The sequence below is a fragment of the Lycorma delicatula genome, chromosome 7, assembly GCF_047948215.1.
Source record: "Lycorma delicatula isolate Av1 chromosome 7, ASM4794821v1, whole genome shotgun sequence".
NCBI lineage: Eukaryota > Metazoa > Arthropoda > Insecta > Hemiptera > Fulgoridae > Lycorma > Lycorma delicatula.
In genome coordinates, this window is record NC_134461.1 from 5,073,518 (window position 1) to 5,088,067 (window position 14,550).

At 30.1% G+C, this 14,550-nt stretch overlaps 1 protein-coding gene across 3 annotated transcripts in view; it reads right to left on the reverse strand.

Annotated features, from left to right (window-relative positions):
* The window catches only part of LOC142327519 (uncharacterized), a 52,300-nt gene that overhangs the window by 32,201 nt on the left and 5,549 nt on the right, over positions 1-14,550 (reverse strand). The window lies entirely within an intron of this gene.

Sequence of the window (14,550 nt, forward strand, 5' to 3'; positions counted from 1 at the left end):
TTTTTGTTTAAAAATATCTGTATTTAAAATTCATTAATATTATTTCAAAATCATTTTCTGTATTTGTTGTACCACTGTGTGTAATTAACTGATCAAAAATTGTAAAAAGTTTTATTATTTTATGCTCTTAAATATCTCCCAAATTTATTCTTTATTTCAAATGCAATAAACAAGGTACTTTTTTGTATTCTTTTTAAAATATATCTACATTCATTTTTGTTTGCAAAAAATTTAATGTTTTATTTTTGGGCATAATTTTTTTTGTTATTGCGTGTAAATTTGTATGCTTTACATATCATACTGTTATGTATTCATGAGTGATTTCATTATTTTGTGAATGATTTATATATATGCTGATGTTTAAAAACCTTCAGTAAATACTTCAATGTTTATATAGGGCATCTTAAAAAGAAAAATAAAGTTTCAGGTCATGTTCTACAAATAAAAATAAAGAAAAACGTTAATATGAGCACAAGTTTGGAAACACTTAGTTTTCAAGTTACAGCTTGCAAAAAATTTCATCTTGATTTCTGCACCGATGGCAAAATGAAACCAAACTGACATTCTTAGAACATACACTTATGGTAAATTTGATGTTTTCCCTAATTACTTTTTTGGCATCATAGTTCTAGAGCTATGCTGCAAGAAGGAAAGCATAGCAATCAGTATTGGTATTGGGTATTGGTATTTTTCATTTCTTAGTGTTTGATTGCCCAAGAACTCCAAAAAACAAAATTGAGGGGTAATGTTCTTATTCATGTACATATTACATGTTTGAAGCTTAATAATAACTTTTAACTGGATAAACCTATTTTGATTACATTTTTTTTTATACTCGTGTATGTGGGGCAATTTTTGGTAAAATTCTGGAATCAGTACCTCCAGGCAGTGGGGGTCCATTTTCTCAAAATTTTGCAAACATAACCCGCTTTTTATTAAGCTCAGTACATGTGTCCATGCCTCCTTTAAAAAAGATTTTACCCAAAATTCCTACTTTCACAAAAATTAAAAAAAGCTATCTTTTTAATTATACATATTTTTTAACCTAATATGTTTTATATGTCCTCCTAAGCACAGTAGGAGTGCAAGTGACCCAAAAAAAGTATTTTGGGGGCAATGTTGTGGGTGGGGAGCTGATCAAAGTTTAAAAATATCAACTCTTTGAATTAAACAAATTTTTTTTTTGTTTACTTTCCTGTACCATTATTTTTCTGCTACATAATAATAAATAACCAATGCCAGGAAAGTACTACAACTTTACATCAGCTTTTTTTAGCTATAGAAAAATGAATGTTTACTGTGAAATAACAAAAGATTTGTAGATAATAAATAAATATAATCGTAATTTTACCTTTAAAAATGCTGCAAATTTTATTTATTTTTCAGTTGCAATTGTAGAAATATTTTATTTCAAATTATATATACATTTCTAAACATGTGAAAGTGAACAAAACAAGAAATAAAAAATTATGAAATGAATTTATAATTTTTTATTATTATTAAAAAAAGTTACACGTATCACAAGTGTAAATTAATATAATTATTTTAAATATATACACGCTATATATATATATATGTAATACACTTCTTTTTTTTTCAAGAATATACTCATTACAAAAATCATTATCAAAATGTAGATATGAAACAACTCGTAAATTTGAAGAAAATGATGACAGATAAAGATGAACTGAAGACTGTTCCTGTATATACAGGTGGCACACAAAATGATCCAACATTTGTTTTGGCTGTAATTGTTTCGGTTAATAATTACTAATATGTTTTATGTTGGCGGAAGTGACAGCAGTTCATGAAGATTCGTTTCTTCTCTTTCTGAGTGCGTTGTTTGTATAATGTTCCAAGATGGCTGACAAAGGAAGAGTAACTGTTGAACAATGCGTAAAGACCATGTTGTTTTTTAATGAAACAAAAAGCGTGGTGCTTACACAAAGATGGTTTCGCGCACATTTTCAAACTTGGTGGTCGCCCTCATTTAAAACGATACTTAGACTTTACAAAAAATTTAATAGTGATGGTTCAGTATTTGAGAGTAAGTGCGAATGGCCTGCCGATGTTCGTTCTCCACAGAATGTCGAAGCTGTCTGAGCAGAGTTGCTGACGGTCCCGAGCAAATCAACAAAATATGCGTTTTTGGACTTCCAAAAATTTTCACATACTTTATGGAAAGGTGCATCATGCTCCAAGAATTAGAGTAAGGCCGCTATCTCAAGTCATGGAGTAATAGGGCCATTCTTTTTTGAACAGACAGTGAACAATGAACATTATTTAAAAATGCTGCATAATAATTTTGTTCCTCAGCTTCTTTGAAAAGGGTTTTAATAAGAAAACGAACAGTTTATGCAGAATGGAGCTAGACCACACAGCTAAAGTTGTTTTAGGCTTTCTGCATGAAAATTTTAATGCAAATGTCATTTCAAACCGAATTCCTAACTGTTTTGCATGAGGACAGAACTGGCCACCGAATAGTCCTGATTTGAATCTATGTGAATCAAATTCTCAAAATTTTGTAAACATAACCCGCTTTATATTAAGCTCGATACATGCGTACTGAGAAGATGTGTGATGGAACTGAGAATGCTGATCATCGAGGCGTGCAAGAGATATCAGAGGATATGTATTGTTCAGTTATTAACAACATAGAAGTTCGTATTGAAGAAGTTGCTAGACATCGTGATGGTGGTCATATTGAACATGTAATAAGCAGAACATAATCTCCAGCTATATAGTAAACACTCTGTATTTTACTTTTCTGTATTGAGATTGAAATAAGTATTCCTAACAAAACCAAATGTTAGATCATTTTGTGCACCACCCTGTATATTCATAAGTAGTGATGCTTGTATCAGAAGAACGATTAAAATATATTTGAACAAGGGCTGGAGCGGGTGTCTGTTTACATTTAAATAAGTAAATAATGTCACATTTAAATACTAGTTTCTATGCAGCTTCTAATTTCTTAGTTTCTAGAAGTAAACTATTGAGAAACATTAAATCAGGAGCAGTAAGCTTCCTTATATATTGATGACATTCTTTTGAGATGTATTACATGTAAATACAGTTCAATAATTTTATGAACATTTTAAGTCAAATTTGTCTTGTTCTTTCTTACTTTTAAACTCCCAGCAACATCATCCATGTTTTCACTTCACACTATGGATTAATTACATGTGAAAAGTCAGATAATACAAGGTCTGTTCAGAAAATAATCAAACCTTATTTTTTCAATCTTTATTATAAATTTTACATATATTGGTCCTTGTCTCCTTCAAAGTACTCTCCACCCCTATTTACACACTTTTCCCAGTGGTGTTTCCACATCACAAAACTGTCCTGGATAGCTTCATTTAAACTGACCTTTCAGGTCTGTGATGAATTTCCTTTAATGTTTTAAATGTTTTACTTTAAATGTTTCCTTTTAATGTTTTACAGATTTTAATTTTGGAAATAAGTAAAAATCACAAGGAGCAAGATCTGGCGAGTAGAAAGGCTGAGGGAGTACCCATGGTTCACTATTTCACCTCGAGGCAAGAATTCAAAATGTACAATTCCATTAAAATTGGAAAAAACAGAGAGCATCACTCTGACATTGGATAAAGACTGACGTGCTTTCTTGTAGCGTGGAGATCCTTTACCAATCTGTTGTGATGATTGAACTTTTGTCTCAATGTCGTAGCCATAAACCCGGCTTTCGTCTCCCATTATGATCCTTTGCATGAATGTTTCATCGTCATTGGCTTGTTCAAGAGATTGCTAACAAACATCCACTCGATGTTCTTTCTGCTGTTCGATCATCACACGAGGAAAAACTTTGCTGCAACTCGATGCATGTTCAGTTTTTCAGTAAAAATATCATGGCATGATCCGATCAAGATGCTCACCTCTTCTGCAAGTTCTCTAACAGTCAATCAGCGATTTACACACACCAGATCATTGATTTTCTGAAGATGGGTGTCATCAGTTGAAATTGAAGGCCTTCCTGGTCAAGGGTCATCTTCAATTGGCTGACAACCACTTTTAAAATCATGCAAACTATTTGTAACATTGTGTACGACCCAGAGCATCATCTCTGTAAACTTGTTTCAAAAGTTGAAATGTTTCTGTGAAAGTTTTCCCCAGTTTCACACAAAATTTTGTATTGTACCATTGCTCCTGAAAATCGCACATTAAAAAAATTTCTACCACACCACTTAAACAGTTGCACTCAAATAACAATAACACGAAAACTGAAGAAGATATCAACAACCCAGGAACATGTAGTTACACAGGAGGTCATGTCGATGTTGCCAACAGCATATCACTAAATATCTCTGTTGGCACATAATTAAAAATGTTCAGCTATTTCCTGAACATACCTTGAACATTACACATATCAGTGCTAGAATTGAATTACTTTATGATATTTGGACAGTCTTGATTATCATCATCACATATTCCATCATGTTTGGTCTATTCGTCGGGAGAATCATTAGTATCTTCTTCAGGAACACTCCCTACACTCTACATTGTTTTCAGGATGTAATTTAAGAAGGATAACATATCAAAATACAACCAGCTTGCTCATATTACTATGTTTAACAGTACATCCTGATGTAATGTTACCTAATTTTCTCTTCTTCCTAATGTAGTTAATTTTCAGATTTTGCCGCTTGATTTGAGCTTCTGAAACTGAAAAACAAAAACAATTACATAAAGCAAATCAATAGCCTGCAAACAAATTAAATGTAAACAGCGAGATAAAATAATATCTATAAATAGTTTTATTATTCAGTGCAGAAAAATCTAGAAGGTATATTTTTTTGAGGATATTTAGCTTCAGGAGAATTCCTTACACTCCAGTTAAAATTTCCATTTTGAGTAAGTACCACCCACAATACAATTACAGAGGAACTCTGTAATTTGCCTATGTAATATGACTGTAACCCAAAAATAGATTGAAATTACTGAATTTTTTTTTTTAAATTTGTATAATGTATCATTGTACCGATAGTTTATATGGAAAGCATAATAACTGTCGTTGCAGGTTAGCAATATTTCAACAATAAACATTTCCATTCTATTGTTTAGATGGCAATTACGGACGCTAATTGCAAATTTATTACATCAGATGTTTGTGCAAATGTTTGGGACAACACAGCAACATTTTTAATAAATCAACAATGAATATAGTATTATTACCAAATCAACTGATTATTTCCAGTTCACAGGCTTTTAAGCTGCAAAATAACTTGACAAGACTACATCCTCCACGACAACAGGATTTTTTTAAAGATTATTTAATTATAGGCTGTATAGTGGCATATGTTTTTTGTATATTAACAAAAAAGTTCAATATTTTTTCAGAAATTTATACCAAATACTAATTACCAGAGGCTTCAATAATCCCATATGCATTACACAGTTATGCAAGGCGATGAAAAACAGACAGCTTTTTGAAGAAATAGATTCTCCTTATTACCTTTGGACATTAGATCGATTCAAGATGGAGTACAGTAGCCACCTAAATAAGAAAAAAATTAAAAGTTAATTTTATTTCTCAAAAATGATGCATAATTTAGTAAATAATTTTAGAATTCTTACTTTAGTTTCACTTTTTTGAAAAATAAAACATCAAAGGGCTGAATGACATGATGTCACACTTATTGTTTGTTACACTTTTAATTATTGTTCAAGTAGATTGTTTAATTTTACAATTAAAAGATACAATTTAATAGGTATATTTTTACAATTAAGTAAGGAAAAATTTGACCAAAAATTTAATTAAAACTTATTTATATTAGAATCTGTCATATCGTATTATGTTATATGGTAACTATACAAACTGAATTTTGGGGTTATATTCCAGAGTCTCAGAAAAAATATTAAAGATCCAAAATTTCAACTAAAAAGGATGGCACAGAAATGAATGCAAAATAATTTTTTTTTTAAATTAACCCTTTACTACATGAATCAAAACCTAAACCGACAACAATTGTTAACGTCTATATGCCTACAAGCGCCCATGATGATGATGAAGTAGAGTGTGTATATGAAGAGATTGATGAAGCAATTAAACACGTAAAAGGAGATGAAAATTTAATAATAGTTGGAGATTGGAATGCAAGCATTGGAAAAGGCAAGGAAGGAAATATAGAGGGGTGAATACGGGCTGGGCAAAAGGAATGAAAAAGGGGACCGACTTATAGAGTTTTGCACGAAGTATAATTTAGTAATTGCCAACACCCAATTTAAAAATCATAATAGAAGAACATATACTTGGAAAAAGCCAGGCGATACTGCAAGGTATCAGATAGATTATATCATGGTTAAGCAAAGATTTAGAAATCAACTAGTTGACTGCAAAACTTACCCTGGAGCAAACATTGATAGCGACCATAATTTGGCGATAATGAAATGTAGATTGGGGTTTAAAAACCTGAAGAAAAGGTGTCAGATGAATCGGTGGAATTTAGAGAAGCTTGAGGAAGAGGAGGTATAGAAGATTTTTGAGGAGGACATCGCAAGAGGTCTGAGTAAAAAAGATAAGGTAGAAAATGTAGAAGAAGAATGGGAGAATGTTAAAAAGGAAATTCTTAAATCAGCAGAAGCAAACTTAGGCGGAATAAAGAGAACTAGTAGAAAACCTTGGGTTTCAGACGATATATTGCAGCTGATGGATGAACGTAGAAAATATAAGAATGATGGTGATGAAGAAAGTAAAAGGAACTATCGGCAATTAAGAAATGCTATAAACAGGAAGTGCAAACTGGCGAAAGAAGAGTGGATTAAAGAAAAGTGTTCAGAAGTGGAAAGAGAAATGAACATTGGTAAAATAGACTTAGCAAACAGGAAAGTTAAGGAAAATTTTGGAGTTCATAAATTAAAATCTAATAATGTGTTAAACAAAGATGGTACACCAATATATAATACGAAAGGTAAAGTCGATAGATGGGTGGAATATATTGAAGAGTTATACGGAGGAAATGAATTAGAAAATGGTGTTATAGAGGAAGAAGAGGAAGTTGAGGAGGATGAAATGGGATAAACAATACTGAAATCTGAATTTAAGAGAGCATTAAAGATTTAAATGGCAGAAAGGCTCCTGGAATAGACGGAATACCTGTAGAATTACTGCGCAGTGCAGGTGAGGAAGCGATTGATAGATTATACAAACTGGTGTAATATTTATGAAAAAGGGGAATTTCCGTCAGACTTCAAAAAAAGTGTTATAGTAATGATACCAAAGAGAGCAGGAGCATATAAATGTGAAGAATACAGAACAATTAGTTTAACTAGTCACGCATCAAAAATCTTAACTAGAATTCTTCTATACAGAAGAATTGAGAGGAGAGTGGAGGAAGTGTTAGGAGAAGACCAATTTGGTTTCAGGAAAAGTATAGGGACAAGGAAAGCAATTTTAGGCCTCAAGATTAATAGTAGAAGATTAAAGAAAAACAAACCAACATAATTGGCGTTTATAGACCTAGAAAAGGCATTCGATAATGTAGACTGGAATAAAATGTTCAGCATTTTAAAAAAATTAGGGTTCAAATACAGAGATAGAAGAACAATTGCTAACATGTACAGGAACCAAACAGCAACAGTAACAAATGAACATAAGAAAGAAGCCGTAATAAGAAAGGGTGTCCGACAAGGATGTTCCCTGTCTCCGTTACTTTTTAATCTTTACATGGAACTAGCAGTTAATGATGTTAAAGAACAATTTAGATTCGGAGTAACAGTACAAGGTGAAAAGATAAAGATGCTACGATTTGCTGATGATATAGTAATTCTAGGCGAGAGTAAAAAGAATTTAGAAGAAACAATGAAACTTGGACAATCGAAGTATCTGAGAAGAAAAGATTAGAAGCTTTTGAAATGCGGTGCTATAGGAGAATGTTAAAAATCAGATGGGTGGATAAAGTGACAAATGAAGAGGTATTGCGGCAAATAGATGAAGAAAGAAGCATTTGGAAAAATATAGTTAAAAAAAGAGGCAGACTTATAGGCCACATACTAAGGCATCCTGGAATAGTCGCTTTAATATTGGAAGGACAGGTAGAAGGGAAAAATTGTGTAGGCAGGCCACGTTTGGAATATGTAAAACAAATTGTTAGGGATGTAGGATGTAGAGGGTATACTGAAATGAAACGACTAGCACTAGATAGGGAATCTTGGAGAGCTGCATCAAACCAGTCAAATGACTGAAGACAAAAAAAAAAACTACATGAATTAATTAGTAGTTAGAACTACTTGAAATAAAAAAATGTGATTACACAACACAGTATTTTTTGACTTAATTATTTTCATTCTCTTAGATGAATGAAAATATTTGAATTGTAAAAAAAAAAATTGCATAATATTTTTTTTCAATTCATTACCAAACAACATTTATTGTATGGAAAATATCTTCCCATTGTTTTATTCCTAACATTTCTGTTGGCATTTGCATTATTATCTTCAAAATCTAATGCATTTAAAACATAATATTTTTTGGACAAATGTTTTTCATCTGCAATTTCATCATAAGCAAGTTTTCCTAAAGTATTATTCTTTATGATAATTCAGCTTCATCTGTGAATATACCTTTTTTGTCTAATAATATATTTCTGAACAATCTATTCTTTCAATATTTTTCTATCATCACTGTTGTGGTGATTTACATTGTTGTTTTATATTGTCATTGTTTATATGATTCCTGTTTGTACTTTTAAATTCTTAGATGAAAACAATCTACATGTAATAGAAAACACTGACTGAGATCATATCTTTTGTGATGTCATCTCTGTTGAGATCAACTCAGGTTTATCCTGTATCTAAACAAATATTAGCTACCTTTAATTAACTGTTAATTAATAAATAATTAATTTGCATTTTTCTACAGCAGATTTTAAGTTTAATTTAAACGTTACCATTTCTTGAACTTGTCAATATTTTTTTGTAACAAATATCAATAATTGTCTTTATGTGAAATGTTTAAAACTAAATTTTTTTTTAAATACAAACTCCAATTTGTACAAAAAAAAAGTATTAGTTTCATTAAACGTTACCAAGGGGATCTTTCTTATAACCTGTCCAAAATTCTGTCAGAGGAAATATGGTCCCCAGGGGTGTGTAATCACTCATATTTTTTTAAAAACATCAAATTTCAATCTCAATTAATCATGGGATTTATTTAACTACTATTTGATTGCTCGACTATAGTAGGCAGTCTCTCTTGTTTTAACTATCAATTTATTATTAAAAAACCTTTTGGCCTTTCAGAAATTTTGAATGAAATATTTTATTATTTACTATAAAGCTTTTGGTTTATATTAAAATTGATTAGCGCTGTATTACTGTACTACCAACGCTGTATTTTGTACTACTTAAAACCAAACAGATTAAATTGAACTTTTTGCATTTTGTACTTTTTATGTTAAGGTTTATTATATTTCAATAAATTAAAAATGAATATCAACAACATACCTTTAGTCTTCAACTCTTCTGATGCATTTCTCTAAATATTTCCAATAAAATCACCTTTGCAATCGGTCTGGATTGTAAATTTGGCAACAGTCACACACTGATGTATCAGTTTTTCAATATCCATTTTCAACTGACAAAATAATAAACAATTATAATGAATGACAAAGTGCAACTACTGCAAAGAAAGACGGGTGATGATTAATAGAAATTCAATTTAGTCCAAATCAGTTTCGACTAGATTGAACTCGTGGTTCACTCAGTGTGCAAACATTCAAGATTATTTCATTTAGAGTATTGCTTTTTTCATTCTATTGTACTGGGAGCATCTGACACAACTGAACTGGACTTGGTTGATGTAAAATCAGCCTAACTTTCATTAATATTTATATTTTAAATGATAATTTTTTGTTCCTTTTTTGCCTTCCTTATTTTCATGATCGATTTTGTTACGAACATTTTTATTATCTATTTTGCCATTATTTTTTTTTTTATCGGTATTTAATGGTATATCATGTTTAAAATAAACTTCATTCTTTATTACTTAATAAATCATTAATTTTCCCTTATTATGTAAACTGAATTCACAGAGAACAATATAGACGATGTTGATTTTCACTCTGACTGACTTTTTTGTGGATCAAATAAATGCCTGCCTCATTTCTTATTTTGATCTTGATTAGCCATAGCGGTGAGATCCCCTAAAATCATGTTTCTTTATGATCTGAAGACAAAATTTTGAGAACAATATAACGGTAAATTAGACGCACGTTCAGATCATTATTCAGAATACTGTGGCAATTTCCAACACTGGTGGCCCAAATATTACAACTAAAAAAAATATTGACAGAAATTGCACTGTCAAACCTTGACGGTTTTTCTTCTATAATTTCAAACATTTTCTACACACTTGATATTTTCTTCATTTGTTGATCAGATAGATGCCCACTGCGAATGAAATCTTCAACACTAATAAAATCATTACAATGATTATGCAGAGTGTAAACTGCTGTTTTCTTCATTCCCAGTTTTCCATGTGTTTGCTCAAGCAGCACTTAAGTCTATGATGATTTTTTTAAGCAAAACAAGATTTTTAATTTTTCTGCCTTCAATTGTTAATTGTTCCGCTTACATTTTTCAACATCTTAATATTGTTGTATGCAAAACAGGAAACATGTGATGCGGTTAAATCTCACAATCATAAATCCTGCCGACATAAGAAATGTCCTAATTACGATTCCTATCTTAAACCATGCAAAGCAATTCTGGGAACTTTTTTGCCCCAATAATATATAATATTTCCATTATATACCATATTTGCTCGAATGTATGTCGACCCAAATTATAGGTAAACACCTCATTTTTTAATTAAATTTTCAGGGAAAAAAAATTTTTCCTGCCAAATAAAATCTTACCGCAATAAAAAATTAATTTTGAAATCTATTATGGGAGTTTCAAAAAGGACTTTTTGAAATGGGCGATTCAAAAAGGTCACAGATAAATTTTATTTCTCCCTACATGTCAGTTGGCAACAATGTACTCAAAGTTAGCAGCTTGTAACAGTTGAAATGTCCTTCTTGAGCACTAATGCTATACCAGTAAATATTCATCTCTATTGTGTTAACTATGTCATTTTCCAAGGAAGAACGTGCGTTTATTATCAAGACTTATCGCACGTATAAATTTTACAGTGAAAGACAAGTTTCGGATAAAATTTCCTTCAGTTCCTAATAAGGTGTTCCTAATAAGGTCCTAACAATACTGTGTTTGATTAATAAATTTTCTGAGACCAGGAGTGAACATGATCAGAAAAGTACAGGTCAACCGTCACTTTCAACAGTAGAAGTTCTGGAGGATGTGAAAGAACATTTGCATCACTCGCCCAGAATCTTCACAGGCTTGGCTTTCACTACCTACAACTTTGAGGGCTAGTAAAAAATTACAATTGCATGCTTATCACATCGGTGTCATTCACGAACCGAAGAAGTAGACAGTGGAAAACGTTTACAGTATTGTCGTCAGTAGATGTCAATAGTATTGAAATTTAGGACATGTTTATTTCAGCGATGAGGCACGGTTTCACTCGGATGGCTGCATTAACAGTCAAAATTACAGAATATGGAGTGCTGAAAATCTCACACGTTTCACAAACAACCATTACAAGCAGGTAAAATTGGTGTTTAGTGTGTTTATTTCCCAGCATCGTGAAATAGGGCCATTATTTTTTGACAAATCTGCAGACAGTGTGGTTTACTGCAACTTAATCAAACAGTTTATTGCCATTTACACAAACGAGGATATCAGTTTCAGCAGGATAACACGTGTCATACTGTTATGAAATGTTGGATATATTATGGAAATTTTTTGGCAATCATTTGATGACAAAAGAGTTGCAACCTCCAAAATTCCAGCTTTTACTCCAGCAGACATTTTCCTTAGGGGGTTATTAAAAAGTCTAGTTTTTAAAAACAATCCTCATACACTTGACAAATTGAAGGCTAACATTGAAAGTGAGATTTCAATTATTACTGAGCAAACATTATGAAAAATGGCTGCAAATATAATGAAACATGTATGATCCTGGATCATACATGTGATCCTGCATCAGGATCACAAGAAATCATTTTAAACATCTTTATAAAGTTATTAAAGGAATTTGAATATTGTTGTATAAATATTTTTTTAACATTAATATTTTTATAATAAATTCATGTCATCAAACAAAAGGGTTGCATCCTTTTTTAAATACCCATTATATTAGTATGTTATTATACTATTTTACAATATTATACATACTTGCTTACATTTTACCTAAACAGCATTATAATTTTTTTAAAAACTTAAATTGTCTACAAGATCTTTATTATGAAATATTTTAAAGTAATAATTTTAATTTTTTTTTTAAATCGTTTTTCTATATTTTCATGAAAAAAGATTGCATTAAAAATTCACTCATGACACATAACACTTGATTTGACACTATCATCATCATCACTATTGCCAGAATATTTGACCCACCCCCCCGACATTTTATAGGAGAAAATGTAGGAAAAACCTTGATCTATATTCGGCCAAATGTATATATAAATAAAATGTATTCAAAATGTTCAGACTTATTTTGAATCTCTGAGTATGTTCTATGGTTTTAATCAATTGATAATTTTGATTATCGCACTTAGGTTTAAAATTGTATACTTTTGTAAAATATTACACAGAAAATAAGTTTTATCATTTATACTGTCTGATGAAAATTTAAATTCCAGCATTTATAATTTTTATTATTATTTAGAAACATTAGAAATCTGACACAAGTTTAAACTTGTGTCAAGTTATGTTCAACTTTGTCGAATATATTTAGTGCGCTGTAATTATTATCACCTATGAATATCCAATGATAGCAAGGCAAATAAATAAAATTAATAAAAATACAAACAGTTAATGCTCTCAGTAGAAACATTTTTACATCTTTTAAACCAGCAAACACCTTAACAAGATATTTAAATCATAATAAAACTAGGTCGCAAAATAAATTTAACAGTAGTATTTAAAAAATTAATTGTAATAACTGTAAACCATGAATGTAATTAGAAAAAAAAACACAAAACATTAAATAACAGTAACTGTATGTATATATATTTTCAAATGTTGTTGATCACCTCATTACATAGGACATGAAATACCAAACATAGAGGATAATTTAAAATTATTAGAAATGAATAATAGTATTATTAAACATTTAAAAAGTATTAATATTAATAAATAAATAAAATCATCACAGAATAAAAACAATTCAAAGGAGCTAACACGTAAATAATTGATAATGTACTTAAGTGACATTCAATAAGTACACAGAAAATCAGGTTAAACTAATTAACATTTTTTGAAAACTTTATTATTTTTGCAGAAGTAAATCTATTCTTTTAGTTTTAAATAAATTTAAAAATAATCTTTAAGATTTTCTGAGGATCTTACAGATTTTCTTAAGAAAATGTTTAAGATCATTACATAATTAATTAAAATAAAAGTGAAGCATAAGATCTTTCTTGAAGACCAAAACATATTGCTATAAAATATAAAAATACTATGCAATATAAAATACATATATAATTATATGTAAAATACTGCTGTGTAATTTAATTATCTGGTTTGATAAGGAGAAAACTCTTCTGTTATTTCCTTTTGTAATTACATTTTATTGTAGGATTGTTTACAATAAGCAACAGAATTTAACATAAATCCTTAATAACGATAAACCTATTTATTCACAAGCAATTTTGATAATTTTGTGTTCTATTATAAATAATTTCAACTTAATTTTTACTTCCTTGTACAAAATAAAGGAAGTATTGTGGTCGTGAAAAATTTCAGTTTTCAGTGGAAATATCCATTTTGATCATCCCTGAATCTATTTTGACTAGTTTTGGTATGACATCTATACATACATATGTACATATAAAAATGATTAGCTGTAGGATGTTGAAATTTTAGATTTAGGACTATTGTAACATCTAGTTGTACACATCCCCTTTTGATTGCAATCAACTGGACCAAAAGTGTCCAATAAAGCCCAAAATCCAAAAAAATTTGGATTTTGGACTTTTTCTTAACTGCAGTAAAAAGCCCTCATTGAGAGCTTTTCAGCGATATATCATGAAGTACTTATTCTCATTGGTTCCAGTTATACCCAAATAAAATTTTAATAAATTAAATATCTGGTTCTTACAAGGAGAACGGACATCAGTTCAAATTATGTTTTTTTTTTTTAAATTTAAATGTATTAATTTATTAATAATTATTAATGTCAGACTGTAAAAAAATTTTAGAATTAATAATATTAAAAAAGTGAAAAAAAAATCAGAAGTTATTATTGAAATAAACTTTTATGTACTTTTCATTCAAAAAAAAATGTGTATATGTAATTTAATAGGCCATTCAAGGAAGTCATGTGGTATCCAAATCAGATTTTTATATAACCAAAACCAAAAGAATCTCAATTAAGATTACCTCAAAAAAAAAAAAACTGAAGTACTTTGGAGATTTCATATCGCAACTCAACCTTTCAAAATTAAGATACTAAGGCTGTCATTTTCT